At 41.4% G+C, this 25966-nt stretch overlaps 1 long non-coding RNA gene across 2 annotated transcripts in view; it reads left to right on the top strand.

Moving 5' to 3' along the window:
- Positions 1–25966, top strand: part of LOC119501462 — a 117904-nt gene that overhangs the window by 65599 nt on the left and 26339 nt on the right. The gene's annotated exons all lie outside the window — the stretch shown is intronic.

Genomic DNA, 25966 nt, shown 5'->3' with positions numbered 1-25966 from the left:
ACAAATAGAAATGTCCTCTTTCCACAAACTGTGGTAGCTGCTGCCGGTCCTCCCAGTATAGTCTCTACACCATCAAGCTTCCAGCACCACCTATTTTGCGAGGAGGCAAAAATAATTTTAGCTGTGCCACTTTTTGCTCTGACAAACTCCCCTTTGCTTTTTTTATATGTCAGGAGTTTAAAGGAACTTTTCCATACGTTACACATCACACACTGTTCAGACAGACATAAAGGCAAACAATTAGCACGCAGTAATACCTGATTTACAGGCTGTCAATTAAGCGTCTCTGTGCCAGAACTTTCCCTCACCCAGTAGGATTGCGCACACACACACAGCGAGTTTCTGCACTCGACATGATCACAGACCTTTGTGTGATATCACGGGGCACAATGGGTGACATCCTTAGTAATCAGCACCTGCTGCCTGTGACAACAGAGGTATATCGGCAGATGACATCTCATGTGGTCACACACTGTGTCATGATGTGTGGGTTTGATAGGAGAGAGAATAAAGGTGTGAGTCTAGACGCGAGGAGGAGGAGATCTCAGTGGGAGACGGAGGAGCAGTGGCTCACATGCAGAGCCGGTGGTTTGTGCGAATGGCTAATGACGAACAAAGTCATCCACAATTCTCATGTGGGATAGGAAATCATGGGCGTTAGCTAGCACCCTTCCAGATGCACCGAAGCGTGAATGTCTCCTGTTGGCAAACTGTTACAACACCTCCCACTGTTTGCGCAGATTTGGCTTTCCATGTCTGTTGTGTGTGTGTGTTATTTAGGAAGCTAAATTACATTGCCCACTCAAAAGACAATAAAAGTAGGACCAAGTGTATTAATTATAAAAATGATGCCCTGCACTTTGATTTCAGCCCTCCGCTCCATACAGCATTGTTTCCCATACTCCTTATCTATTTCCTCTCCCGTGCACAGGGGTTCAATTAAATCCTTCATTATCATTTTCTGCTTACCTCCGGGTTGTCAGATGCAAATTGATCCTCTCTCTTTCTACGCTTTTTAATCAACATCAGCCCGGAGAAAAACAATGCCTCCCACAAGGTAACACTGTTTGTCTTCGATACGTAGAAATCAATCTGTCCTGCATTACTGCAGTGTCCACTTATGGTGGAGGAGCTGCAGTATCTGATAGCTTCGGAAGGCTTTGACCCTTTGTTATTGTATATCCCGGGGTGGGAATGAAGTAGTTTGCTCTGTTTGAGATCTGAAGGAATGCACACACACACACACGCACACACACACGCACACACACACACACTGTCCTTGAGCATTTAAGAGAGCGTCTAGTTGAGACAAGGGAAGTTCTTACTCTTCTGCATTTCTTAGAAGTTTTCAGCAGAGGCAGAAGGAGGTTTTTTTCTCCTCCTGCTTATACTGTACATTTAAATTGTGCTTATTGTTTGAAATGCGTTAAGCTTTTTTTCTCAGTTTCTAAAAGGCTGTATACAGCTGAAAACTACCTGAACCCCTGTAAGGTTTGTAATGTAACGAAGAGCCTAGTGAACACCTTTATATTTGACCAATTGTGCTCGGGGGACGTCGTGATGAGAGGAGAAATGATCTGTTGAAGAATAATACTGTATGCATGCTTTAAATACATGACAGGACATTTAATTCAGTTTTTATGTCAAATTATTGATTTATTAAGTAATTAGCCGTGTAATAAGGCAGATAATGTTCAGCTAGCGGGTCATTGTTGTGAAATAAACCCCTTTGAGGCAATGCAAGACAGGGCAATGCGGCACCCCGACACGAAGGGCCTTGGAGGGGTTTATTTCGCAGCAATGACCCGCTAGCTGTACATTATCCCTTTATATATACTGTATATATATACTCTATATTTGCCCCAAAAAAGACAATATTCCTACTAAGCTGTTTACATGGCTAATGAAAATGAATATTCCACTAATATTCCCGATTACATGCAGCCGTGCATACTCCGATTAACGAAACCAATGGCGCTGGGTCATTTCTTCAACCATCTGCTTGAAAAGGTCGGTGTTGCGATATTTGCGCATTTTCGAAAAACCTGTTGATATCCAAGTCTTTCATGATGTTTAAAAGTAGGTGTGTTTCTCCTTCTGACCAGATGATGTGGGCTTTTCTTTCTGGCATGCATCTCTGCAAAGTGTCGGCTAGTTGGTTTGTGTACAACGAACAGAGCTGGCCGCAAACAGGCAAGAGGCCGTGTGTCGCAAACTACTGTAAAAACTCCAACTGAGACGCATATTCTGAATGTGCTGTATACATATACATATAATATCGACATATTCCACTCTTCTTAATCAGAAAATACTCCATTCAGAATAAGGCCTAATTCAGAATATCCGGAATAACGGAATATTCTGTTTATAGATACCCGGATCAAATTTTTAATGTTGTTATAAAGAATAATAATGGAATATTAGTGTGCATGTAAACGTAGTACTGTACTACTGTTATTTTCCCCATTTCAAATCATGACATTATGTCCACTATACAGGCAGAGTTCTTTTATTTTCATTTTCATTCATTCATTATCTATGTGTGTCATATAGTATCCTTTTTAGTGAGTTTCCAATGACTACGCTATATTTTGCTTTTGATATTCTGCATTGTGCATTACCTCTATACTGATTCAATAGACCGAGCAGTGTTTACTAGAGGCCTGCCTGCATGGATGTGCTTCGCTTTTTGGCTCAGTAAATTCTCTGAAATTCATTACAGTTTGTGTAAATTGTGCAGCGACAAACAGATCTGAGCATCACTTCTCATGTGAGCTTTCTGCAAAGGCTCGTGCGGCAACCAAAGCTAGTTTCAGACGCTCGGGTTGGTGATTTGATCATGAGGCATCTTGGTCTGTGACATTTGAGAAGTTAATGGTAGACTCCAGTGTTTGAAACCCCTAGGCTAATACAGCGTTCTCTGAGTGATGTGGACTATTAGTTTTTATTAAATCTGCTATGGCACCATAAGTACTGGAACTCTTTCGTTTTAACAAAGATGCCTCTGTTGGAATCAATGGACACACACATTTGTTTAACAAGAAAGACAGTCAGTCACTATCCAGCAGCATACAGTAACAACGTGGCATATTACACAGGGCAGCAGGAATTCCAGATGTCGTCGGGAGGAGGAGTGAATGTGGGAACAGATTATCTGGTCGTACAAGTTCACATCCTCATAACACAACCCACATTAACGCTGCAGTGGTCCTGAACTAGCTATTTACTGTGTGGATCACATGAGGAGTTTGTAAAAAAGCCTAATGATGCATTTAAAACGTACCATATGATCACTTACTTCTTTTCCCCCTAGTGAAGCTCACTTACCTCCAGTTCTTTTCTGCATCTCTCCAGCACAGCAGGTCCTCCAAATTCAATGACAAAATACGTCAATGTCCTAGAGCGGCACACACAAGCGTTTTCTGATCTGGCGGCCTTATCGGCAGAACAATGCTATTCGTTTGAGCCTTCTTAAACCATTACAAATCAATGTTGAAAAATAAATCAATGTTATCATGTGTCAACACTGTGGTTAAGGTTTGGTTGGGTTTAGGCACAAAAATGACTTGGTTAAGCCAGGGCTCAACAGTAACGGTTGCCAGGTTGCCATTGGCAACCATTTTTTGAGATACCAATTCTCGGCCTTTCTAACATATTAAAAATGGGGACAGTGAACAGCAAAACGTGCACCCCGAAATAAATTATTTTTTAATGTTTTCAATATTTACAGTCAGAACCGGAACCAGACAGCGCTTCACGGACGTTGGTGCGTTTACTTGCGTACACACTGGCATCTGTTTTAGAGACAATAGCAAAGCAAATTAAGTTGTTTGACTGCGGGATGAAACGTTTGACTAACCTGTCAACATCTCAAACAAATGCTCAAACTGATTCAACTGACAAAGAACCAGATGAACCTGAAGGACAAAACAAAAAGGACATTTGTGAAGTATTGGGAGGCGAGCTGGACGGAAAATGATTGCTATTCGTTCATGTCACATTTTTAATTATTAAGCTGACGTATAACTACATAGTATCTTAATTTCTCAAAATATAAGGTGACTAAAAAGGGCAACCAAAAGCTGATGCCAGGTTGACACTTTTAAAAGTTAGTGTTGAGCCCTGGGTTACGTGTAGGTAAAGGTGGTTTGGGTTAGAATACGTACTTTGTTAAGGTTAGGGTAATATCGTAGCAGATTTTGTCACCATATACTTACCCACTTCCTCCTTTGCTCCAATCATAATTACTACCACTGTAGTTTTGTATCTCATATTAATTTATCAATAGCCACATACTTTTTTCCGTATTTACTGAGGTTGGTACATGTTGAGGCACACTGGTTCAACATGGGTTGTATCAGTTCAATTTGAGGTCCTGATGTCAGTGACACTTCAGCAGGGTAATCTAAGTCAGTGGGTCCGTGGCACGCCAGGGGGTCCGTGTTTTCAGATTCTTTCATTTATATTATCATGATATCATTTTTTTTTTTTTTTTTTTACAAAAGGCTTTATAGTCAAACAAATATTATTTAAATATTTAAATCTATAATAGTTCATAGATTACGTTGAAATCTAATAAATATATAACTTTTTTATTTTTAATACAGGTCTAATATCTTTCTAAACACATTTCTCTTGTGTTCATTCACATACAGTATAGAAGTGTAACAAATAGGCTATGTCAAACTATTTCAAGGGACATACATGAGAGGGTCCCCGCCGGTATATTCTCTATCTAGTAAGGGATCCTTGGATGAAAAAAGATTGAGAACCTCTAATCTAAGTTACTTTATATTTTAAAGTGCGTCTCTTCATCTGCTGAGACAAAAAAGCCGTTCAGTGCATTTTCAACACTGGTTCTGTTTTTAAAGAATATAACCCCTGCGTTCGTCGAGGTTAGTCAAACACTTAGTGCTGTGTTAGCACTGCAGTGTGTGGAGCTCCAACATGCACCGTTCAACATCAGCGCTGCTAATTCAAGTGAATAATTCTGCCACGTCTGGCTATGAAAATGATCCTTCAAGCATAAGCAATCATTCTTCATAAGAGATGTGGTCTCCAGTTGTTTGACCATTATCGTGATGCACATTTAAGAGAGATACAGCTGTCAAGAGGCCATATGGAGACGCTAAGTTCAGTACTGGGTCAACCCTGAAACAACTCATGGTAAAGTGACAGCGCTGTCGTCAATAGGTGCATTTCAGAGACACATTAGAGAGAATCATTAGGGAGTCGCGGTGAATGTCATATTAGGAACTGTAGTATTTAAAACACATTGCAGTGCTGATGTTGTTGTTATTGTTCTTGTAGATCCAGAGTGTCACCTTGGGTAAGAAGACAATAAAACACATTGACTAGACCTGCCAGTTAAATCACGCATTAGTTCAAATTTATGAAATAAGACTATAAGTAATTGCCTGTCTCTGGTGAATGATTTTTTGTCTAAAACACTGTTCCTCCCTTTTTGAATCGCAGACTGTGGAGCCCAGAAACTAACACTTCCACATATTGTAGAGTGTTAATGAATGCCCAGCTGTCCCATGTGTTTGCAGTTTGAATTACAGGAAATGGGGCCAGCTCTCTTTTCAACGGAGCTATGCTTTGGTTTTGATCGTTGAATAGGCAAACATAAATTGAAACGGTCCATGATGGTCATTGTTGAACTATTTGAACAGCGGCTATGAGAGCGTTGAGGTAATGAGTGGTAACACAGACTGCTCTTGATTATTCAGACACAATGGGCATTAAAGCTACACACTTTTTTACCTGGATTGTGTTTTTATTCCGTATGCATAGCAACCTCTCCGGTAAAAGTAGTATGAATATGATATTTCACACTACAATACGTGCTTATTATGCGCAAAACTTCAATTACAGTATGTTGCGTCGCTGTATAGGTTTATTCATTTGAGCCACCAAGCCTGTGAACACTTGTATTTACACATTTCTGTTTTACGCTCAACATATGTCGCCACTATCACAATGAAACAAGGGGTTTGAAGATAACCAGAAAGCAATCAACATTTGGCGGCAGTTGTCAACCAGCGAATGATTTATGTCCGTTCGCAGCTCCGGTTTGCCTCTCCTCCTGCCAGTCAGCGGCTGGCGTGTTGTTGTGAAGCAGAGGTGCTGCTCGCGGTTTGATTGGAGTGGCGTGGAGCTGCGGCACATGAAAAAAGAGCCAGTGTCACCTTGTCACTCTCGGGCACGCCGCCAAACTGCTGGCGGGGGGTTGGAGCGGGCATGTTGCCGAGGAGGGGTGTGCGTTGAGCACTGTGGTGATGAATCATTGTGCCGCTCCGCTCGCTCCCTAACCCCTCCTCCTCTCCCCCAGTCTGTCCCGCACCCCACCCTCCACCTCACCCCATCACTAACACTGTAATTATCCGCCTGTGGAGGGTGGGACATCTGCAATAACACTTTGAGTTTGATCATTTGTGTGTGCCTGTGTGTGTGTATGTGTGTGTGTGTGTGTGTGTGTTTGCTGAAGATGAGGGATGGTGACTCACTGAGAAAAGGAGAACGGTGTTGGAGAGGGTAATTTAGGGTTGAATTGGTAATCCTGTTGTCTGAGTGAGCTAGCAGCTCCATCCTCTTTATTATGGAGTCATTTTCATAAGCAATTCTCAATCCTCGCTTGTCAGAAAGTTGGGTTATACTTGCATTTCTTCACGACGTTCGGTCAGAGGACCTGTGCGGTTGATCTCAAGCTCTCCCCGACCCGAAGCTCTGCCCCGTAGAGGCCCACTCCCACTCCTCAACCCGGGGCTGCACTCCCTCAAGATCCTGCAGCTGATGTTTGGCACATCTGATCAGAGACTCAGGGTTGAGTGTGAAGTCACCCATAGATCAAGGCCTGCGCAGAAATAGATGCTCCCATGGCAGCAGGAGAGGAGAGGCGGGTGGAGGTGGAGGTGACCCTGAGGGATTCGGGGTGTTGTTGGTGACACACATGCTCAGTTGCAGCGTTGGCCACTGGCGATCGGGAGTGATAGTGATGGTTTCTGATGGTCGATCATCCAGCAGCTCTGGACTTATACTCACTGGTTCACTCATGGAGCGCTGCTTTTTCTATTAAACAACATTACTGATTTATGAAGTAGTTGATTGACTGTAGACAATAAGAAAAATGCCCTGCATATTAGCCATTTAATGGCTGGATTATGTAAATATATATATAAATCTATTGAAAGATTTTGCAGGTTCTCATTTTTAAATGTCGTATATTTTCTGCCAGATGTTAATTGATGCATGTAGCATCACACTGTTACATTACAGATAAGTTACAGATAAACAAGAAGGATGTTACTGGCATTATATGTTTCATACGCTTCAGTGCCGAAATTTTTAGTCGATTAGTCAGAATAGACAATTTTAATAACTCTAATTATAATAATTGTCATTTATTACGAAAAAGAAAATGACAAAGATTCACTGGTTCCAGCTTCGTAAAGTCTGAAGTCTTCGGAGGTGAAGTATCCCGGCATCTTTGAGCTGGACAGAAAATTATACTACGCGTTTTGATAAAACACAAACTACAAATAATTGTGTTCAGTTACTGTAATAAAGCTTTTATTCTTTCATGTCACATTTTCATTATTAAGCTGACGTATAACAACTTAGTATCTGAATTACTCAAAATATAAGGGGACTAAAAATGGCAAGCATATCTTCAGTTTTGACAACCAAAAGCTGATGCCTGGTTACATGTAAACAAGAAGGATGTTACTGGAATCATATGGTTGATATTCTTTAGTGCTGAAATTATTAGTCAATTAGTCAGAACAGACAAACATTTACAGGTTACAGCTTGTCAAATATTTATACTTTTGTCGGTTTTATATCATTGTCCACTGAATATGTTGGAGTTTTTGAGTTTTAGTTTGGACAAATCAAGTATTTAGTAACATCACTTTGCTCTGAGAAATCTTATTATTAATAAAATAATAAAACAATAATAAATATAAAAAAACTGTTGTAGCCCCAATAATCCTGTCCTTCTTATTTAAACAAGTGTCTGCTGTGTAGAGGTGTAAGAAAATATCGATAAACTTATGTTTTGTGATACACTATTGATTTTTAATTAAAAGTAAACAAAAAATATACAGTCTGTTTACTGTATATACAGCATATATATAACACTGTCTATATACTTAATTTGTTTACCTAAAGAATCCTACAAGCAAGTATAGATATTGGCAAATGTTAATTCCTTTGCTCAGATTGCACAAAAAGTAGTGCTACGCCATTGGATGTTACAGGGCCTGTGATAAATGCAAATGCAGATCCTACTGTTATGATTGCATAAAAAATCAATTTTTATAGATTTTATGCATATGGTACTGTCATAGTATTCATAGTATAAAGAACAGACTATGACAGTTTTCCTGAAATTAGATTATAAAAATCGCAATACATCTCCTTGCTTACAGTATCGCAATATATGGAGTCGTAACCCCTGTATCAAGATGCGTATTGTAATGCCAGATTCTTGCCAACACACAGCCCTACTGCTGCGCAATTGGAATTAAAACAAAAGTCTCCCACAGCCGAGCAGTCTGTTGTTGGGTTTGACTCTCTATTGATATGAAATGCTGTTTCACTTCCTCTTTGCTTTATTTCTCTGTTGTCTGCTATAATCAACAACAAACCATATTCTGTAACTCAATCTTTCTTTAGTTTGTATGTGGGAAACAATATGTGGGACTGAAACTTTCAAGGCTCTTTCTTCTCGTGGTCCAGCCTCAGCAAGGTCACTGAACCGCAGTGCTAATTATCACCTGAGGGTGCTGGCTCTACTCCGGAGACTGGGAAAACCCCCCCACCCAGCCACCCACACAGCCTGTGCATTTAGGACCTGGGGCGAGTGGCATGCGTGTTGGCGTGTGTGCCGGCCGCATGTACGTGTTTGCTTACATTACGGTTGCTCATGAGGAATGCATGTTCATCAGTATGTGTGTACGTGTTTGTGAATGATCCCTTGTGAATCGTCACGGTGCTGAGGTCTAGTTAAGCACTTCTGAAGACAGCTGCGCTATTCCTCTTGTCTCGGTGGATTCCCCCCCTGATTTCTGTGAAATGAGACAATATGAGAGACCAGCAGACATCTCATTTGAAGACTAATTAGGTTATTCGGAGGGCGGGCGAGGGCGTGCATTGCTTTAATGGTTTAATATGTGCTCTTTGAGATGATGAATATTGAGTCACATTTATTCTGCACGGCTGAGTGAAAATACATAGTGTTATTGTGTGTGTAGGGTAAATGTTCCATTCAGGTCCTGGAGGAGGCAATCTGCATATCTCAGCTTTAAAATTCTCACAGTATAATTGGTGGGATAGACTGTATATTACACCGCACCATGTTTGCTGACACACAGTCATTTCTCAGATTTCTCAAAGACGAAGAAAAAAAACTGTGAAACGCGTTTAGACAGCAGAGGCAGAAACATCTGTGAAGTCAGGAGTGTGAAGATCTGTCTCTTTGTCTCTCTCCTCTAACCCTCCTCTCATATGCACAAGGTTAAGAGAAGGTTGTAAATTTAAGGAAGCCGTAATGTGACGGCTGACTTGAATTTGTGACGTGCTGGGTGAAGTTTTTACTCAGTTAATGTGCGGGGAGTTAAATGAGCAGCCACATGAAGGGAGATGACACTCCATGCGATGCATTTTATCCCCGCTCAGCTTGTCCCTTTACCGCTGGCTTTCTCATCTCTAGAGGAGCAGCACAAGAGGGGGCTTGACTCGTGTGTCAACATATAGAGAAAGATGGAGAGAGCATGAAGCAGAGAGAGAGAGACATGGCGAGGGGAGAAACCCCTGAAGGGGCAGAAGGGTAGCGGGAGAGAGAAGGCAGATCCTTCACATGACCTCCGTATACATCCGATGGTGCTACCTGGAGCACAAACATTGGCATGGCGTCCAGAGGATATGGAAATTCACTCATGTCAGACGTTATCATTTATGGCAGCTCATGGATTCGATCTTTCTAGTCAGCCGAGGTGGTCCACTCATCCATGAGCGCCCCGTGGAGCAGCAGGAAAGCCTGAAATAAAGACAAAAAAGTGGGGGAATAAAGGAAGAAGAGAGGGAGCCAGACAGTGATAGCTTCATCTTATAACCTTCTCTGTTAAGCCATCAGTCTTTCTGACCCTTGTAATTAGCACACAAAGCACAGGGATGGAAAGAGCTAGTTTCAATTGGTCCCTGTGAGACTCTGGTCTCAGCCTACAAATAAGATATTGCCGCATAGACAGTATTTTACAGAGAGCAGAGAATAGATTGGTCTCCTGGCAGACACAGCAAATATTTCATCCAGGGTATGTCTGCGGCTTAGAGCCTTGTTGGTATTAGTACGCCTAAAAGTTATTGGGAGCTTACAGACCACATGGGAATACTTTCACAATATCAATTACTTCAAACACACACGGGCACTCGCAGGCGATTCACACACACATTCACCGCAAGACAGAGGAAACAGGTTGGCAGCAGTTAGGGAAATGACAACTGATTCTTGTTTTTCTAATTGGCTAAATCGGAGCTGTTCTTTTAATGTGGGAAATGAGCGTGATACAGCCTCTCGCTCCCCCCACCCCCCACAGCTCTACACAGGACATCTTCCCTGGTGCCCCCCACCAGCAGCCCCAGGGTGCGGAGGCCAGCCGGGTGAAGTAATTGAATAACTAACAGCAGATCAGATATTTGGCTGACTCCAGCTCATTGGATAGACAGGAATGCTTAGACAGCGCTGCCTGCATGGCAGACTGGCAAACAGCGGACTGTATGGAGAAAGCCAGAGCTGACGGTGGGTTCTACTTGTAGACTAAGCTACAGCACAGATAGTATAAGAGCAGCGGATAAGGCAAGAGGCGGCGTAATCTCACAAGGGGCTGATTTACCACCATTTCTGAGTTCTTCTTATCATGTAGCTTAACGACTTTAATGACTTGTAGAAAAATTCTGAAAGCATTTAAAAGGCTTGGAGAAGAATCAAAGAAAAGCTTTTTCGAGGTCAGGGAGTATTTTTTTTTATGGGGGGGGGTGAGGGGGGGGGGGAGAGGAGAAGCGAAAGCCTGTTCAGTCTGGTTTGTGTGGAGTCCACTCAGGGCTGTGACTGCAGCACTGCACCCCGGCTCTTTGTCTTTGTTCCTGTGAAAAGGACAGGAAGTGTGTGGCAGTGTGGAGGAACTAGTTTACTTATTCATCAGGTTTTCAAGTTGTAGCGGACGCAAGGTTTCTCAGGGATGATAAATGGCATCCGAAGGCCCAGGTGGATGGGGAAGGGGAGGAGGTAAATAATGGAACAGCCTGACAAACAAAGGAGGCTCCATGATGCATTGTCTGAATGTGAATCAAAGCCACAGGTGTGTGTATGTGTGTGTGTGTGTGTGTGTGTGTGTGTGTGTGAGCAGGACTGATGGTTGCTGGAACTTTCCTTGTCTCTCCATCGCTGCCAAACCCCTGCAGGAGCGTTTAGGTGGCTTTTGAAGTGAGCCCTGCAGCACCAGCTCTGTGAAGTGACTGCGTGGCTGAAGCCGGTGCATTTGGGCAGGGATAGAAAATAGAATAAATAAATATATAAAAGAAGGAACGTCCCCCCAGAGTGGAAATGTAACTCTAATGCAGCAGGAGGAGGTGGACAGGAAAGCTATTAAGGCTAAGCGAGGGCCTGGGGTCCACTCAAGTTTTACACTCCTACTCAGGGCTGCACCGTATGTATCCCTGATACACTCTCTCTCACACACACACACACACACACACACACATCCTCTCAACCTCCTGTTCCAGCTCCGTTCCGTCTGAACTCTTTCTCAGCGCTGAGCTGAGCAGACTCAAGGAAACGGTTCATTTAAATGTACATAATTTGCTCTCGGAGGCTCACTCTTGGTCTCACTGTTCCCCTGTGGCGCCACAGAGAAACAGCCCTGGAGAGACTGACAGAGAGAGAAAAGATTTTATCCTGGAAGAATCCAGTGGCCTGGACAGAGACACGGGCTGGTAAAAGCCAGGCCGAGTGAGAGCGCCAGGTACGCTGGACATTTATCCCCTGGAGACTTTGATGCCAACACATGTTTTCATCTTGTCTAGCCACCAGATCCCTGTTAGACCTTTTTAAATGTGACAACATAAACATATAGGCCCCTTTGTATTTCCTCTTTGTTAATGCAGTAGCTGACAGGAAGTGAACTTGGACCAAAACTGTTGCCGTAGCAACAGAATGGCAATGAAAAGATCTATACTGGAATAGCCCAAACACAACGCGGTACATTTACCACATTAAGGTGTAAAGAAATTGGCATCTAATACATTTTTTGCATCTAATATGTCGCTAGGTTTTTCATATACCTTTTTATGACAAGTGGGGGCAATTGATTGCAAGTGATTAATGATTTAAAGCTGCAACAGGCAGAACGTTTTTGGCATCATTGGGGAAAAATTCCATAATAACCTTTCAACATATTGTAATTCAAGTGTTCTGAGAGAAAACTAGACTTCTGCACCTCCTCATGGCTCTGTTTTCAGGCTTTAAAAATCTAGCCCATGACGGGAGATTTTGACCAATCACAGATCATTCCAGAGAGAGAGCGTTCCTATTGGCTGTGCTCCGGCTGGTGGGCGGTGCTTGGTATTTCTTCAACTGATCTCAACATGGCTGTCGGGTCACAAACTCTCTCATTTGACAGCTAAACAGTACACTATAAGATGATTCTGATTCATGTTTGATCAGTGCTGCCTAGTTTGACCGTTTGGTAGGAGTTTGCAAGTGATGGCTTTCATAGACGGAACAGCGTGTTTTGAGTTCATGGAAGTTAACATTTTGGTCACCTAAAAATGTCTTATTCAGCGTTCTCCACCCTCCCAGGTCACTTCTGGTTGCAAAAACACAAGATGGCGACGACCAACATGACGAACTTGAGGCTTCAAAATGACATTCCTTAAATCAATGAGTGACGTCACGGTGACTACGTCCACTTCTTATATACAGTCTGGATTTAAGTCATTTTTTCAAGCAAATATGTCAAAACAAATTGGTGTTTTCAGCCTCTAAAATATGAAGATTTCCTGTTTTTCTCTGCTATATGTCATTGTAAATTAGTATCTTCGGGTTTTGGACTTTTGGTTAAACAAAACGAGGCATCTGGGACGTGACTTTTGACTCTTGGAAACTAGGATTTTTTACAATTCTCTGACATTTTATAAACTGAATGATTAATCAAGAAAATAATCTGAAATTAAGCAACAATCGTTAGTTTCAGCATTACAATGTACAATCATGAATTTGCACCTACGACAAATAATGCTATTAAAAAAGGAAAAACCATCAGGTAACAAGGTGAAAAGAGGAAGACAGGAAAGAGGGGAATTAGAAGAGAGTGAGAAGCGATTTGGCCTTTGTCAAAGTCAACACTTGGCCTTTTGCGGATCAGGAGGTGATTGTGTTAACTAGTGTGTTGTCAGAGTGTGTGAGATGCACGCTGTGTCAGAATTACCGCCAGACGTCAGAATATCAGTCATCTGTTTGCTCATCTCTGTGTGTGTGAGGGTTTTCATAACCTCTGGATTTATACAGGCTCAGTCTTTACACTAACGCTGACCCGTATTAGCCAGGGGAGTGGCGGAGCTTTGAGCATTTGTCTGTTCTCCAAGAACAAAGTAAACAAAGCAAACAAATCCTCATAATTGATTCTATTTGGGCTGAGTCAACTCATATCAAATAATGAGTAAACAACAGAGAAGGATTTGAGGGATAAAAGACGTGCTTTTTGTACATCTTGTCAGCATGACTTTCTGTCATTGTGATCGGAGATAAAACATCTGACAATACGAGCAAGATTGTGGACAAATGATCTTGAAATGAAGTTGAACATACGGCAAGTATATTTGTTGGACTTAAGACCCAAAGAAGTGAGGGGGGAAAATAAATGTGTTTGTAAGTGAAACGGTTCAAGAGTTAATGTGCTGGTTCACTGCTCACAACTCTGCAAGGTACGGCTGAAATAAAACATAAAGCAGAAGAAAAGTACCCTCTAATGTTCTGTCAAACATTCAGACTTCTCTCCCCTGAGCAAAAAGAAATATATAGCCCACTCACCGTGTTCGGATTGGTGAGGGGGTGCAATTTAAAAAGAAAAAGTCAGTTTGGGCAGTTTTCCATCGTTTTGTATCACCGCTCATGTTTTTATAACAGACAGGAGCCTCTCTGCTCTGACCTGCTCTGCTTTGCTTCAAAAAAGTGAAGGAAACCAAAAAAGTGTTAGCGGCTGTCTGTCTGTCATCTCTCGAGACTGCTTCACATTAAACATTTGGAGACTTTTCATGTGAAGCACTGAAAGGTTAATGTTGACTGAATCACAGAGCAGCATCCAACTAATTCCTTGATAGATAAAAACTAGTCTACATCTACATTTGATCTGTTTTAGATATTTCAACGAAGACGTTAAAGTAAGGTACTTATTCCTGTTTGAACTACAAACCTCATTTTCTGCTCATTTTCAGGTTCATACTTGTATTTGGGGTTTTTACTAGAACATGTTTAAATGATTTAATGTTTGAAAAACACATTATTTTTCTCATACTGTCTGTCTGAATATACCTGTATTCACCCTCTGTCTAAGGGCGAATCAGAGTGAAATTTATACTGTTGGTTTGTTTTCTATTTAGTCGGTTTCACAGTGCACAAATTAAAACCTACAAAATGAAAACAAATATTTGCTGAGGGGCGTTTATGAAGAAGCAAATTCATCTTTTTTCATCTCGAGAGTTGCCACTTCTGTGCAGGGAATCACGGCCTTTGATATATTTATGTCAGTGTTTTCACTTTGACTCGGCACTGATCTACTGTGCGCATGAATCCCTTCTCCTCCAGTTTATCTCCAATGACTTTATAAACATCACTATATTGTTGGACTTTATTTAGCATATTCTGTATGATCTCTTCGGTCCAGGTCTGTCCTCTCTCACTCCTGTTAACCTGTCGTTTACCTGTGTCCATCTCAACAAATGCCCTCATTCATCGCAAGCGGTCTCAGACTGGTTCTTTTGGTCGGCATCAGAGTTATTGCGTTCACAACTGCCCAAACGAACTGCACCAGAGTTTGATTTAAACAAACTAAATGTTGGCTTGTGAAAGCGCCCTAAAATACTCAATTTTAGCGGCTGTCTCTTTAAGACCCCCTCCTGAAAAAGCCCAGTATGCTCTGATTGGCTTGCGAGAAAAATATGGTGCACCTTTGTAAAGGTAGTTCTCAAGCTGTGGGTGATCTATTCTAATGAGCCTGCATGTGACATAGGAAGGGGAGCCAACTCTGAATGGCTTCTGATCTAGGCAGCCCACAAAAAAACTGAGTGGGTTGTCTTATTTCACAGTTTGTGGGTTAGTAGGCACTCCAGATACCCAAATGTATGTGCATGAGCACTGAAAAGTAAGTTTTTAATGACATTTCCCCTTTCACATGCCACATCTTTAATATAAATATTCATTGAATGAGGAGTGCATTTTCTTAAGACAAAACATCAGGCGAATAACTGCTCCATTACTTCTTCCATTAAAAGCCTTACATTTTGTGGCTGTTTACATTCTTTATTGCTAATGTTTCCAATTGGCTTGTGAAAGCTGCAGAACAAGGTTTGTCTTCACAGTTCACACTCTCTCAGGACTTTCATGTATCTTTACAATTAAAGAGAAAAACAAGTTACAGATTGGGGCTTTGATAGTGTTATCATTTCACTTTATAGAAACAAAGAGGACGCAGCAAAAGCAATAACCTTTTCTACCTATGCGGATATGTTTGTGTCCAGGGACGTACAGTATATTACTGTAAAAGGCGCTTGGCCAATTAATGAAGATTCATTACCTCCGTTTGCAGCTTTAGGGCCCCACATCCGAGAAACATGCGGCTGTTCTCTCTGTAAAGATGATACATGATAATAATAATCTGGAGATGATTGAACCAAGCTCTCTTTATCATTGGTGGAAGTAAAATGTAAAAGTTCACACATCGGGGTTGTGGAGCATGCAGTGGTTGAGAAGTCCACTCACAGGACTAACACATATAGACAGGTAACAGACAGAGGGATGACATACACACTCCACACAGAAAAGTCCCACTGCTCGCATTAAAGAATACAAATGTTTAAGAAGCCAGATGGTGTAGATGTGTAAATGTGTCTCACAGTTATAATTAAATCTGCAATAAGCAATTTGTAGTAAAAAAGCGTCTTTGATGTTCATCCATCTATTGTGACCGGTTTGCCTGATTGTTGTTACTGTGACCTACAGTAGAGCTTCGATTTTCTCCCCGAACCCGATTGGGCCCGACCGGACCCGACCCCCCTGGTACTCCTGACTCCCACCTCTTATTATATTATGCAATCTCTATTTAATATATTATATATATACAGTATATATATATGACAGTTTTTGGGCAGTGCTGAACATTTGGTGGGAGAAGGAGCATGTCGGAGATCGTGTCACACTTACACTTACACTTACTGCACTTAAGCTTATAATATATATATATATATATATATATATTTTTTTTTTTTTCTTCTTTTTTTTTTTCTTTATTCTGTTTTTCAATCGTTCTTGGACAGAAACTTTGCAGGTTCATGTGGTCGGGCCTGATTTTTTTGGGTAGCCCTACACTAAAATGATAAACTTCTCCATATATTTACCATACATAAATATATATTTATATACATAATATATTTACGGAAGAAAGAAAAGATAGCTGCGGGCTGTGATTGGTTGTTCCTCGTCACATGACGACAGTATTTTTATCTTGCAGCCGTCACGCCGTGAAAAATAGGTGCTTGGGAACGCTTGCACGTCGCCACAGCGTCGATCCCACGCTCCCTGTTCAGGGAACGTCAGTTAAGGGAACTTCCCTCGACAAAATTCCTCCATTCAGAAAACCCTGCAACGTCACCAACGCAGACATCACTCCCTCCGTGCATTGGTAGGCTAACTTAAACTGCTCAGATACCTGTCGCTGCTACTGTTGAAATTTTACACTACTGAAATCAAATATTGAACATCTCCTGCCGGGACCCTGAATTAATAGTTAGATATCAATAACGTTATTGTTAAACTCAGCAGTACTCAGCGAGCGAATGTCTCCAGACCGCAACGCCGGCTGCAGCATGAGTGCTTACAGCAGCTAATATTATATATACATTATATATTAATATTCAGTTCTTCCATACACAGTTGACAATTCCCTTTGAACTGAGCATTTTTACTCCCTACAGTAGGAATCTTACTTAACATGACTGATTACCTTGTGCAGTCCACTTCGCAGGGAACTACAAGGCGTTTGGAATGCACCCTGTGATTATATCATACAAGTGCTTCTATATTTCAGGTCCCTCAGCATGAGGTAGATGGATCCAATGTAATTGAACCTAACTGCACCAGTTTCAACTTTGCTAGAGTGTCAATACTGCCACTTTGTTTGACCTTGGTTGGACCAACCAAGCTGCACTAAAAGGTTTTACATGTAACTGCGGCCTTAGGGTGGGCTCACTGTTGACTGATCAACAGGAAAGACCACAGAGACCCCGAATGTTCCCTTAAATAGCTTTCACCTCCTTCCATCTGCCCACTTCCCTCAGGTTACTTTCTGAACAACTCTCGAATCCTCACCAACAACCTGGTTCTGAAATATGTTTCAGACCGTTTGCTTAGTTTGGTGTTTCTTATTCATATATACTGAATGATCACAGTCACTGGCAGAGCCTAATTAAGATATGTAGGAATGTTATTGTCTCAATACATAGCCTTTTTTTTAGAGCACACTTCTGTATATTTAGCTCAATTAGCTGTAGCAAATAAGCTGGCCTTTGGCTGAAGCACTCTAGTCCTTGCCAAACTTTGCTGGCTGTCATGGCAACGGGTGACACTCTGACATTTTCAGTCGGGTGCGTTTATCACCTCACACCCTCCCTGCTATGTACGCCTCTGACATTTTGGAAGGGATGTAGCTGGCACTGGATACAGAAGCTGCTCTGCTGCTGGCTTAGGAGCCTCTGTTGGTGTCTGTATGTGTTTGTTAATGACCAAGATTTATTGTATGTTTGTTCGCTCATGTATGTAGATCAATGATGACATGTGAGTTGTCCCCTCTGGAGCTAATTTTTCACTTAAGCAGTTGCATTTTCATGCCAAGTGTTGAATAAAAAAAAATAAAAAATTTGAATAAATAGTTGTACCATGTAAGTTATCCAGTATGGAAACATTATGAATAACTCAGTCGTGTTTGAATGATTCATCTTATCTCATATTGGATGCATGTGTGAAAAAAATATCTATTCTATTAATGTGTTCGTATGCGTGTATGCAGACCTTGTGCTTAAGCCTCCAGCCCAGTAATTGAAAATTGAATAGAACAGTGAAGTTGTTGGCTCATGGCTCATGGCCTAATTTGGCAGATGGCTCACTGAATCTCTCCGTGGAACCATTCCCTTAAGTGTGTGTGTGAGAGTGTGTGTATTTCTGCTTGTGTAAGTCCTCAGAGACAAAGACTCCTCAAAGCGTCCTCTTAACGACTCAAGTTTACATCAGGATCAGCACTGGAAGTTGGAAGGTAGATACAGGTGAGGGGTATTGTTGTTGGTTTATTTGTTTGCCTCCCCCGTGGTCTCCTTCACCTTGCAGGTTATTTCGTCTGTTTATTTGAAAGGTTGTCTTATTCCCAGCCAATCTCCAGGTTAATGTATTCAGTTGAGGAGATGTCATTGGACATTTGTTGTTGCCTCTGCAAATGTACTTGTGTTCAGTATCTGTGAAAGCAGCCCATCTATTCAGATTATCCCCAGTTAGAAAACAGTTCAACCATGTCCTCTTGTGCAGGTGTGCTCTTGTATTTCTTGCATTGTGAATTTGAGTTTTAGAACTTGTGAGGTAAGAATTAGGTTTAGCCTCCAGTTCGGAAAAGTGAAGCCAATACAGAAGTGCTTTAAACTTGCATTCTTTCTAATAGCCAGCAGGGGGCGACTCCTCTGGTTGCAAAAAGAAGTCTGATTGTATAGAAGTCTATGAGAAAATGAGCCTACTTCTCACTTGATTTATTACCTCAGTAAACATTGTAAACATGAGTTTATGGTCTCAATTGCTGGTTTCAAGTCTTCTCCAATACAGCATGATGTTCATTTAGAGTCAAATAGACCGTAAAGCAGGGTATGCTTTAGGGCGTGGTTACCTTGTGATTGACAGGTCACTACCACGGCGTTGTCCGGTCTGGGAGTTGTCCGTGTTTTCGTCTTACAACTTTAACTCTTTCACAGTGTGTTTTCAGTTCATGAAAGTTAATTGTCGCCTAAAAATATGTTATTCAGCGTTTGGTTGTACTTGGCTCCACCCTCTCGAGTCACATCTGGTTGCAAAAAAACAAGATGGCAACGGCCAAAATGCCGAACTCGAGGCTTCAAAACGTCAGTCCACAAACCAATGGGTCACGGTGACTACGTCTACTTCTTCTATACAGTCTGTGGTTCAGGTTAAGGGTTCGGGTTATGTAATTGGTAGAGTTGTTCCGATATCGATACCAGTATCAGATATGCGTCCAATACTGCCCAAAATTCAAGATCAGGTATTGGTGAGTACGCCAGTCTATGCACCGATCCAATACCATTATTTATTAACCTAGAAAAAAATCAACTTGTTTAACCAGAAATCAAAAATGTATTTGTTCATGTTTTACCTGAGCTTGGCCATACAACAAAGATAGGAATCTTATCACATCTATACATGGTCAGTAATAAAGAGCTGTTAAATGATAATAATAACCACAAGAATAAAGATAAAGATACTGCAAGTTCAGGTATCGGAATCGGTATCAGGAAGGAAAATAATGTATCATAACATCTAGTAATTGGGATATTTTTGATATATTGCAACTTGGTTCTTAGTTTTGTGTTAATAGTCTTAGTCGATCATTTCTATGTTCTGAAATCTGGAACATTATGACAATATAGTCCTACGTACAGGGCAAGAATCATGAGCCATCAGATGATCAGACAGGTTGTGAACCAGCCAACTCTTTGGCCAGATTATCTAAACCACTTTATTTGGAGGGTCAAACCCAAAGTGAATGAAATGTGGGTGATGGATGGATGTTTACAACGGACATTTTGGGCATTTGCCTTCGTTTTCACTTAATAATGGGGTTTGTCTAAAACATGGATGCTCACGTTGTAGTTCTTCATGTCGTCTCTTTTCCAGATCTCAGCAATTAACTTGTTGAGAGAGACACAAAGAGAGAGAGAGAGAGAGAGAGAGAGAGAGGGAGAGAGAGGACTGTGTGTTATCTGAACATATGGTATTAGAAAAGAATAATGGAATTGTCGTTCCAAACCCCCAAACCCTCTTAAATTGGCACGTCTCCAGAGGTCCTTTCACGCCTCTAAATAACACTACAAACAATTCATTGTTACAGCACAAAGGGAGGTGTGAGATGCATGTAGGCATGTGGCTCTGTGTGTGAGCGAATGTTTGTGCACATGCACCTGTGCAGACAGCTGCATGCCTTTCACTTCAGCCTGAAATGTGTTTTATCTATCTATTAGTTCATTTCTACTCATGTCGTGCAAGAGCTCACGTTTGTATGTGAAAGTGTTGGCGGGCTCATCGCGGCTTCCTCCGTGTCTTTATTTAGGCAAACTTGTGCTGTCGGGAGCAGGTTGTGTGTGAGCGTCTCCCAGCGCGCCTCGCAGCCAATGCTCCACACTGACACGTGTCTGTATGTGTTAATCACAGATGTCTATTTCTCCCCCTCTCTGGCCTCCTCCAGACCTCCCATGGCTCTCTCCCTGCCTCCCTGCCCGGAGCGAGCGCAACACAGGTGACACAAGGCGGCATGACTAGCATGCCACACATCCATCAGGCTGCGAGAAGCAGCAGGAGAGAGCGAACGGAGTTAAATTTGGGGAGCTATTACTCAGTACAAGCAGACTGCTCAAAAGTTATGCAAGAATCTGGTGGCTTTTATATTTCATCAGAAGTTTGGCACGATTGCGTGTTTCCCGGTTGCACTGTCTTGCTCAGACGTCTTGGAAAGTGTTTGTGTATTATTCACAATATCTTAATTCGCCAGCTAAGGTGACTGCTTCTCTTACTTGTCAATATTTATTTTATCTGCATGCTAATGTCTGAAATACACCGTGTAATGGCCTATCCTGGCTGAGTGGGAGTAATGTGGAGGGTAATATCTCCTCTTTGACATCTGCCTTCTGCAATTCTGACCTTATCCACCTCGCCGCAGTGCCGCAGGCCCCGTAGCTCTGTCTGATGTCCGCTCACGCAAACACCACTGCACTCCGCACACACGCGCACACATACAGATTCGCTGCAATTAGAGTCATATGGTGTGAGCTTACTGCCTCCCACGATTCTAACCAATAAGGTCATTTTGTAGATGAAGAAAAACAAATACTTACATTTCTGCAAGTTGAACATTTCGAATGCACTCCACAACCCCGTCTTTTCCTTGAACCAAACAGTACATTTAATCTGTTTTATACTGTATTCAGTGTCCTCATCTTTCCCCATCGCTGTTGTTTTCCTCAGCGTCCTTTTATTTCCAATTTGTATGAGAAGTGAAATGTGAAGCAGGTGAAGTCGTGGATGTTGTTTTAGATAATGGAACAGATCTACAACATTATCAAAATGATAGAACAATAACCGGAGCACTTAATACTGTATATAAAAAGCAAAACAGTATTTTTACATATTTGTGCTCCTCATTCTGCACAAACTTTGGCTGCTGTTTGCCTACAAAGATGTTTGTTTGTCTTAGCTACATAATTGAATACCATTAATGTAGCAGGCGCTGCCTCACAGCCAAGAAATGGTTTGATCTTTGTTTAAAGTGTGTCAGCTTTTTAGCCCTATTAGTAGTTTGTTCTTCTTTGGGGTGTGTGCAAAGCGCTAGGGAGGCAGCACTTTAAAAGGTCACTAATGCACTCAGCCTGCTGAAGGGAAAAAAAGGCATGTTGGATGTTTGTTTGTGCTTTTTTATCTCTCTTTACAGTGAGTTCTCTGGAGATGCAGCACTAGAACATGTGAGGATAGCATGGTGTTTTCACTGTGAGAGAGGAGGAGATGCCGAATGAGAGAAACATTTACCGCATTGCATCCTGTCTGTTTCTGCCTGCAGCGTGTAAGGGCCAGCGCAGGCCGTGATCAGACATTTACAAAGAACAAAAGTACAAGGGGTTTAGAGCGCAAGACAGCAGTTGTGGCGAGTTAAAGTCAGAAAAAAGAATGAGGGTCAGAGGTGTCTGAAGTTCTGCGAGTTAACTTTCGTTCTATTGTGGCAAGGAATATGTTGTTGCAGTGTTAAAGGACTGTATACAAGGCAGTGGAGTGGCGAGGGTGGGGGTCACGGTGTCACACGGTCTGAGGGCGAGCCTGCAGATAAGAGCCCGGGCGCTCAGCTCGGCCGCCTCCCCCGGCGCAGGGAGTGACTGCAGAGTACACCTGGCCTGGCAGCTTCAGACCATCCAGGGACAACTGGGAAAGGCTTCCACCTCGGCCGCTACCCAAACTGACAAAGGGAATCATGTGCGAGTCATAGGAGCAAACAGAGCAAGGTTGACAGTGTTAATGTGTGACTGCGTTATCATACAGAGGTGTCTGTGTGTATATGTTTATGTGTGTGTGCGTATAGGAGAGGCTCTGGGGCGGCAGGAGGAGGCCGGTCTGCTAACAGCTGTCTGCTTTTCTAACCTTTGTGTTTGTCATACCAGGTTAAAGGCAGGACACAGTAAGGAGAAAAGAAAATAGGTGAAAAAAGGAAGTGAGAGGGAAAAGGTCAGGCTTGAACATAGAAAGAAAATGATGGTGCTACATATAGAGTGCGTGCAACTATAAAGTTATCACTGTGGATGGAAACCTTTTGTAAACTTTAAAGCTACAGTCGGTAACTTTAATAATAAATAACTTTTTGTCATATTTGCTCAAACTGTCACTATACCTGGACAGTAGTACGAGACAGATACTGCCTCCTTTTAGTGCTCCTAATGGCGTTTGCAAGTTTCTGCTGCGCCTGAAGAAAAACAACCAATCGGAGTCGAGGAGTCTCTAAAGCAGATCAATCACTGCTCGCAAAGCTTGTGAACGGTCAATAGACAGCGCTGATCAAATATGAATCAATATTCTGTTACTGTAATGCCTACTTCTTGCCTGAAATGTTTTCAGAAACATATTTTAGTCGCAGTATGTACTCTGTATCTAACCTGTGAGGGAATTATTATTGTAGGGGTGGGACCACGGGGGTAAGTGCTGGCAATCTGATGTGTGCATTTATTTTACTAATTTATTTATTTATATTTGTTTATATTTATTTATTATTATTTTTTATTTTAAATTTATTATATTTTTATATATTTCTTATTTATGTATTTATTTAATTAATTATTATAATTTGTTCTCCCTTGTTTTTTGAATGCTTTATTTTTCAATTTACTGTTCAATCTGTTATTATTAGGGCTGTCAAAGTTAATGCGATAATAACGCATACTGTAAACGCAGTTTTAAAGCTAGAGTGAAGATACTGATATGAAACTACAAAACCTAAGGAATCCTTTGGTACCAACCGTGTCATACCAGCTTTTCTTAAGCAAACAATAAAAAGCATAATTCTAAAAAAAAAAAAAATGAGTATACTATTTAGCTGTAAAATGAAAAGGATTGTGACTCGACAGCCATGTTGAAAACAAAACAGTCGAGTCGAAACCAAGCACTGCCCACCGGTCGGAGCACACTTTCTCATTTTACAACTAAACAGTACACTACAAGATGTTTCTGAAAACATGTTAGGCGAGAAATAGGCTTTACAGTAACAGAATATTGATTCGTATGTGATCAGCGTTGCCTAGTTTGACCGTTTCATCGGAGTTCACGAGCTTCGCAAGCAGTGATTAACAGCTGCTGTAGAGACTCCTCGGCTCTGATTGGTTCTTTTTCTTGCCCCCACGACCATCTTTAACAAGATGCTTAACAAAATTAAATATAACCATCCAAATCACATTAATCAACACCTTAATTTAATCAGCATAACAAATGAGAGACCAGGATTTAGAGGAGTATTTCTCACACCTAACTTGATTTAACTATAAAAAAACATGACAAGACATGCAGTGTCTATATTGAGCAGTAAATTGAAATTTTAGACACTAAATCCGCGTTATCATTGACAGGTGTAAAGTTGACACACCTGGGCCCAGTTTTCTTTCATGAGGATAAGCAGGTGACATAAATAACCCAGAAGTCACTACAGTCACTCCTTTCTTGAGCAAACGTTCAATATCTGCCAGGTGATTTCACAGGAAAAACACTGAAAACACTTCTGATATGTTAAGGAGCTGTTTTAGAGAGATTTCGAGAGAATTTAGGCATGTCTAGCACGTATATGCAGTTTTTTAACCACAGGAGAAAATAAAAGATATATACTCCTTTCCTATTGCCAGTAGACATGTATGCCTTTCTGTTATTTTCCTGGTGTATGAGTCATGTTCGACATCATGAACACACCAGAAAACAGGGTTAGTAAACAGTGAAAATGTTACGGTGGTTATTTCTTTTGTATATCTGTTACTTATTCAGTCTCTCTTTCAAACTCAAACCAGAGTTGGTGAAGGTTGGAACAGTGGAAAGACTAACAAAGACGGTTTTTGATGAGTTTTATTTTGTTGCTGTCGAGTCTGAATGAAGTGTGTTTTACGACGATCAGCGAGGTTAAATTACTGTTTCTGTCAATGGAGTCTGGTGGCTGTGAGGCGTTCATAGAAGGGCTGTTTCTTTTCACATATAACTCAGTGAATTAAGGGTTTATTGCGACCAAACCAGAGTTGGTGATTGTTGGAATAGTAGAAAGGCTAACCGAGATGGTTTGGATGATTTTTATTTTGTCGAGTTTGAATAAAGTGTGTTTCGCTGATCAGGGAGGTAAAATGACTGTTGTCTGGTGGCTTTGAGGAGAGCATATTAATTGTACGTTTTATATGATAATAAATTCTAATAGCTATCTACATCCCTGCTGATTTTATTTATTATATATTCACTTAAATGCGCATCACATAGAGTAGTGAAAATTAGCACTAAAGACAATAGCCAGATGTTAGAGAAACAAATGGATCACCCTATCTTAGTGAAAACAATTCTTTCCTTTCATCCAGGTATGAGTGTGATTTTCTTTTTGGGATACTCCAGCCTTTGTCTTGAAAGCTTTTCAACTCATCTATGTTGATTTTTAGTGTCAGGAAATTTGTTTCTGGCCACAACGTCTACAGACCACTGGCTGTCTCATGCAGATCATTATCCATTCTGGTCTGTGTTTTTCTTTTTCTCTTTGCATCCATGGTGAGTGTGTTTTGCCACCACTGTGGTGGCAAGGGGGGGTTGTACTGCATGAAAAAGTAATGTCAACACATAAACTTTGTGTGAGACTGGGTCAGCATTCAGGCCAATAGAGAGCTCCTCTCTAAACACACAACATAGTTATGGTTTCTGGTTATTTTTGGCACACACACACACTCTATTATTCTTTATTCTAAGAGCCGAGCTGCGACAATGCGAGACCCACTTTTTCCAATGTTGCTCCCTTTTTTCAAAGCGGATGCTTTTTTTCCTCAAAAGACGAAGATGAACAGGAAATCAATTTTCCTTTTGCCCCTTTACTTCTTTCACCATCTGTGTTTGCAAGAAGCGCTGACAGCTTCAAGTCCATTTGTGTTGAAGAGCAGCCATTTCGCACTGTGTGCCGGTTTGTGTAAAGCAGAGCGTTTCAAACAGAATCTGACCTGGTGTCAAAACACTAAAATGCAGCTGGTGGATGCTTCTTTTCAGCGATGGGTCATGTTTTTTTAGTCATAATGTCTATAAAATGACTGTGGAAACGATTTACAGATGTTACTGCCGTTCAACAAGACGTTCTCATTCCCACCAGCGTGCATTAGCTTGTTATAATGC

This window comes from Sebastes umbrosus, chromosome 14 (genome assembly GCF_015220745.1).
Source record: "Sebastes umbrosus isolate fSebUmb1 chromosome 14, fSebUmb1.pri, whole genome shotgun sequence".
In the NCBI taxonomy this organism is placed as follows: domain Eukaryota; kingdom Metazoa; phylum Chordata; class Actinopteri; order Perciformes; family Sebastidae; genus Sebastes; species Sebastes umbrosus.
Note: the sequence above shows the minus strand (reverse complement) of the source record. Positions and strands in the feature narration are given on the sequence as shown.